Raw genomic sequence first — 5,922 nt, forward strand, 5'->3', positions numbered from 1 at the left:
TTTCTCCTTAAAATGGGCCCTTGGACAAATTACTCAAAACCTCCACCTGAGTCTCACTCTCTCATCCCCACCCCCTGAATAACCCAGTACCAGAAAAAATCAGTAACTTTCCCTTCTTTCCTACCAGACACTCAGGGATGTTTACCAAGATAATTCAGTGGTGCTGTGGTGGCTTGGGCTCTCCAAGCATCAAACCAAAGTGTTATCAAGACATTTACTCTGGCTGGGTGACTCAGCTGATTGGAGCATCGTCCCATGCACCAAAATGTTGTGGGTTCAATTCCCGATAAAGACAAGTACTTAGGTTGAGGGTTTGATTTCCTATCACAGAGCATATGGGAAGCAATTGATCCATGTTTCTCACATCGATGTTTCTCTCTCTTCCTTCCTCTCTCTCTAAAACTCAATAAAAATTAAAAACTAAAAACATCCTCAGGTAAAAAAATTAAAAGATATTTTCATAGTCTCTATTTGTCCACTAACCATGTTTGTTTATCTCCAGTTTTGATCAATTCTTTGATTATTTGCACAAGTCAAAATATGCTATGCCCCACCCCCCTGTTCAAAATAGCTGCTAAGAAAAAATTTAAAGCACAAATTTGAAAAAGAACACAGCCAACTTATCAATTAAGAATTACCCCAATTTTAATTTGCAAGAAAACAGTAGAAAAATGGGTTTTTTAAGAGGAACAACCAAATGTTGCATTTTACGGTGGTTGGTTGTTTTATTTTTACCTGGATATTTTAATTGTTTACCTGAATTAGCCAGACCTCCACTTTCAACTTCTCTTCCTTTCTCCAACTCTCCTATAAATTATAAGCTCAAGCCGTGGAGCCTGGGGTCTTTCCCGGTTGTTTGTGGCAGATGATATAGCCATGTGGGTTCTTTATTTGTCTCAGCATCGAACTGTTTGTCCAGAGCCGCTCTGCTAACTGCCAAACTGCATCCCCCGTCCGGCCAGTCGGGTCCTGTTTGCACTGAGACCTGTGGTGTTTTCCCTGGCAAAGCCTCCCTGGCTGCAGTAGGCCTGGTTCTGATTCAGATGTGGGCTTTTCAGAAACTATGTGAGCAGGTACATTTTTGGTTTCTGAATTCTGTGCAGCTTTACAATTTCCTCGGTGTAATTTTGTACCCTCTTCCAAGAGAAGCAGAGGAGAGACAGGGTTTCTGCCCCACAGGCAGCCTCACAAAGATACCTGCCCTGTTCTGAAGCCTGTACAGACGTGAGCCACCAATGGCTCCCGTCTAGAAAGAAAGAACTGTTTGGCTTCTTCGAGGGTTTCTTCAATATGTTATGTGATAGAGACATGTCCAACTTCTTTCCATTCCCTCACAGTCCCTCCCACATGCCCCACCTGTCCTTCCCACTGTCCTCCCCTCTGAGATAGCCATTCCAGTGATGTCTGGACCCTTTGGTTTCTCACATCCATCCCCCAGGAGATCAAATGGAGAAGTAATCGCCGCCTGCTTCCTTGGTTCTACGCTTACACACCAAATTTGTTCTTGAATGTGACTTTTAAAAACTTTCATGATTTCTCCAAAGTAATCAGGTCCTTAGATGCTATGTAGTATCTTTAGAGGATTTCAAGCAAAATTAGCCTTTATCACACTTTACACTTTTGCTATGACACACTCTGCCATGTGGAACTCCTTTGGAAAGGGAAAAACTAAAATCTTGACTGATACTGAGGTTTCTAAGTGTTACTTAGAAAATCAATAATAAAACAGTATACATTGAGGATTTTTGGTTACAAGTAACTAAAAGGAATTGCATCTAATTTATGTCTGAGAGAAGAGCACGAATTTATTTGGGAGCATATCATGTAGCTCACAGCCTGGATGGAAGATTAGAGAATTAGATGGAAACAAAACAGGACTCAGGGTAGAATGTAGAGAAAGACATGGAGACAGCAAGGATTAATTGATCAACTCATCTGTATGCCCTTGTAATGAATAAATTCTAGCATTTTTCCCTGGGTGCATCTCTGTTAGAGTCAGCATGGCAGAAGTAAGAGTCTGGCTCAAGTGGGGTTCTTGGCCCGCTCCTTGATCTGTTGTGAGACAGTGGGAAGAACAAACTGGAGGAAGGGACTTCAAGGAACTCATCTGCTTCATGGAGGGAGAGGAAGTAGCTAGATCTTCCCTCATTCAAGGAAGACATACTATGAAAGGTGGGTAATTCCTTGGAAGGAATTCACTCAGGGTGTTGTTAGGAAGGAGACACATGGCGGGCAATCATAACCCAACCTGACATATGTCTCCTGGAACAGGACACTAGGCTTTCCAGGTGCCCTTGCACACACCTATGTAAAGGGTTAACTCTACTTTATGAAGCATCAGCGTCCAATTGACGAAGCCTGAGAAAAGAGCTCCAGCTCTCCCTAGCTAATGCTGTCCACAGGAACTTCTTTTGTATCCTCTGGGTAATGAGTACTACACTGACCACTAGAATGGCATATTGGGAAACTAGATATGGGTCTGTGATTATACACTGAATGGAAGAGGCAACTGGACAAAATACACAGAGAAAGCAAATTAAAAAGCATTAAGGCCAGTTCAGGGCAGGTGTTAGACTCCCCATGAAGAAAGGAGGAGAATCAAAAGGGGCTTCTTAAGGATTAGTGCTAGAATTTTTAGGCAAGAAAGAGTTTCAAGTTGGTGGCTGGCCACAGTGAAGGGTGTGTGTACTATGGCGTGGGAGACTAGGGGTACATCGCAATTCCAAGAATAGTGGCTTGGCAGAAAGGTAGGGTTTGGGTTGACTTAATGTTGTGCTCTCAGCAGGATAATGGGAAAACCAATCATGAGGCAAGGAGTTACCAGAAATTCAAGCTGTGCTGAATCAGACAAGAAGCACAAGTTCATTGCATCTCATCAACTCAGGCAAATTAGAGGAGCCCTCTCGCTTTACAACTTTATAAGATTCTCAGACATAGGAATGTAACACCCTTTTGTTGTCCTAAAACTGGCCATTTGAGGCAGCTACAATAAAATCATAGTGTTCATCATCCCTCTACTCTCCAACCTTTCCCAAAAAAGAAAAATAAAACACATAATTGCTGATATTACTATTTTGTGCGCTGGATGAGAGTTTCCAAAAACAATAACAATTAATTTTCTTCGGTGGTGTTAGCCAAAAAGCAGTGTGGTGCCAGGTTTCCATGATCTTCTTAGGTCATCTGGCATCGGGAACAATGGCTGTGAGAAACAGGCCCTTGGAGGCCAGTAAAGTTGTGTTATAACCCCAACGTTAGAGATTTCATATCTTGGCCATTCGACATCACAGCAGGTAGAAAACCTAGGATGGAAAATGTCAGGCTGGATACAAGTTTCCTCCGCAGAAATATTGCCTCAACATAGCTGAAATCCTTAGAGATGTTTTCTGTGTAAAGCTTGAAAAACACACTGGCCTTGGCTTCGGATAGATGCCTTCTTGACGCTGCTCCAGACATATTTAAGAAATGGGTCTAATTTTGAAGGATATAGTTGGGCGGCCAACCAAGGCCTAAAAGTAGAATAAGTTATCCTGATTTTATGTAAAAAGAATTTTAGAAAAATAAATGCAGCCAAAACTATGAAATTTCTGAAGGCATTTACACTGATCTGTCAGTTCTTAAACAGGAGGTGGAGGCCAAGTGAGAGAGATGAACACGCTGTGTGACTTGGGGTGTGAACTCCCCTCTGAGTTATTTCTAGGTCATTGCTATAAACTGGATGCTAAGTGTGATGGACACAACTCATCTTTACTGCTAAATCCCTTGAAATGTCTCCTTAAAAATAGCATTAACACTAAAGTTTGCCAGCAAACAATAAGATAGACTTGTCCTGCTTCTTGAAATGAGGAGCTAATATCACTTTTTTTCCAAGCTTATTTTTTCTCATTTATCTTTTCTAAACAGAGTGCTGTGAAGATAAAGCAGTTAATTTGTTGGGTGGTAGTCAAGTATGAAAAAATGGGGAAATATCTCAATAAGGTGTAAAAAATCAGTTTAAAAAAATAACAAGAACAAAAATAATAAAAACTAAGGGAGCAAAAATAATGAAAACTAAGGTAGTCCCTTCATTGAGTACCTCCTACGGAAAGGAACAATGCTGGCCTTTGAAAAGAATTTTAAAAACAAGTACTTAAAAGAAGCTTAAATACAGATTATGAAATAAAGTGTGTTTGTGTGTGTGAAAACATCAACAAGTACCAAATGCAAGGTAAGGCTTGCTACCATTTACTGAGTGTCTGCTGAGGGGCAGGTTCCACTTCACACGCATTAGTGGTTTGTAACATTTGCCGGTTGTCAGAGCTCTATCCAGGCTCCCGTGGCACCGTGTTCCTATGCCTGCCAACCCACCTCACTGGCAGCCCCGAAATTCTCCACTGGGGACTTCGTCTGGCTGCAGGAGCATGCTCAGCCCTTCAATGGGCAGTTTGTGTGAGCAAGGAATTAACACCCCTTCAGAGCAGCCCTCTATTAACAAGAGTTGGTGGATAAAAATTTAAAAAAAAACAACTTTCCCAGCCTTTCCTTTCTATCTCCAAGAGGTAGACAGCTCCAGAATAAAATGATCTAGAAGGTGAAAGTAGATCCCTCCTAATTACCTTCTCACGGGGGCTGGCCCAGGCAATGACTGGTTGATATGGAGACTGGAAACACAGCGCTTGAGCAGGGAAAGGTTGGGTGTGAGGAGGACAGCAGAGGGGGATGGCCTTGCTCCCGGCCCACTGCGGAGGTCCCAGCCCTTAAAGCCTAGCAGGCCGCTCTGGCCTGAGTGGCAGGGGCATCACAACATTGGGCCTAATATGACCACTCCCACTGGTACTGGCCCTGTGTGCAGAGCCGGGCCAAGGTCCAGAACTAGGGAATGTTCCTGGCATTCCTCGTGGGTGTGGCCTGAGGCTCTGACCCCCATCTCCAGGTCCCACGAGAGGGAGATCTTTGAGCTTTGAGGTAGTATGGCCCAGGGCTTGATTGAGATGGAGTGAAAGTTGGTTTCTGGGCCTGAAACAGAAGAGGCTGCAAGAGTTGGGGCCACCCTGGGGCACTGGGGCACCTTCAGAGACAGCTACTATGTATTCCCTGAGCTGAGCCTCATGCGGGCTGATCATTGCCTGCAACAGCAAAAAAAAAAATAGTGGATGGGAGCTCAAATGTGCTGGAACAACAGGTGTTTCAACCCCACACTGAATACATGGAACTCACAGCTGAGCCATCAACTGTGGCCCAGCTCTAGGAGGTGCTGGGGGCTGAGGATATAGCTGCTGTGCTGAGCCACTGGGGCTGCAGGAAATCGCTAGTTTTGTGACTAGTTGTAGAGCCTGGAAACTGGGGCCACCCTAACCTGATAAAAAGCAGCCTCTGCTCAGGGTGGGCCCGGAGACCGCTGACTTTGGCTACTCTGTGGGTGAAATAGAGGCCCAGGTGCATAGGACACTGAGTCTCAGCTGCCCTAGAAAAGACGGACAAGCTCAGCAGCATGCGTGGTGTGCTGGCACAGGAGACAGCACCTGCCAAACGCATCCTGTACCTACAGCGCTTCTGGCTTTAGGACTATCAGCTCCTACTAAACGGACCACAGGGAACTGAAGATGCTGACAGTAGCCTGGGTGATAGTGTCACTTCCTCAACAACAGGGAAGAGAACTCTGAGCCTAATGAGGTTCATGCCTTTGCTCACTGTGCCTGTCCCCCTGGCTTTTCTTCCCACAGTGACTCTTCCCTACCCTCAGCTACCCTTCCTCCATCCCTCCCAGGCGGCCTCCTCTCCCTCATCAGACAGATGCTGTCTGTGGGCTGTGCCTCTCCCCTGGCTGCTAAGCAGCCTCCATTGATTTCTGCTCATGTTTATAGGATTTCTGCTCAGCCATAAGCAATAGTTAAACACAGAAAATCTCTTGCCACCCCCCTGGGGCACTGGGTGGTCAATGCCACT

General features: G+C 44.7%; 1 pseudogene; it reads left to right on the forward strand.

Annotated features, from left to right (window-relative positions):
• Positions 1-4,946: 4,946 nt before the first annotated feature.
• Positions 4,947-5,558, forward strand: LOC102262687 (annotated as a pseudogene).
• Positions 5,559-5,922: the final 364 nt, after the last annotated feature.

Source organism: Myotis brandtii, unplaced genomic scaffold, assembly GCF_000412655.1.
Source record: "Myotis brandtii unplaced genomic scaffold, ASM41265v1 scaffold217, whole genome shotgun sequence".
Taxonomy (NCBI): domain Eukaryota; kingdom Metazoa; phylum Chordata; class Mammalia; order Chiroptera; family Vespertilionidae; genus Myotis; species Myotis brandtii.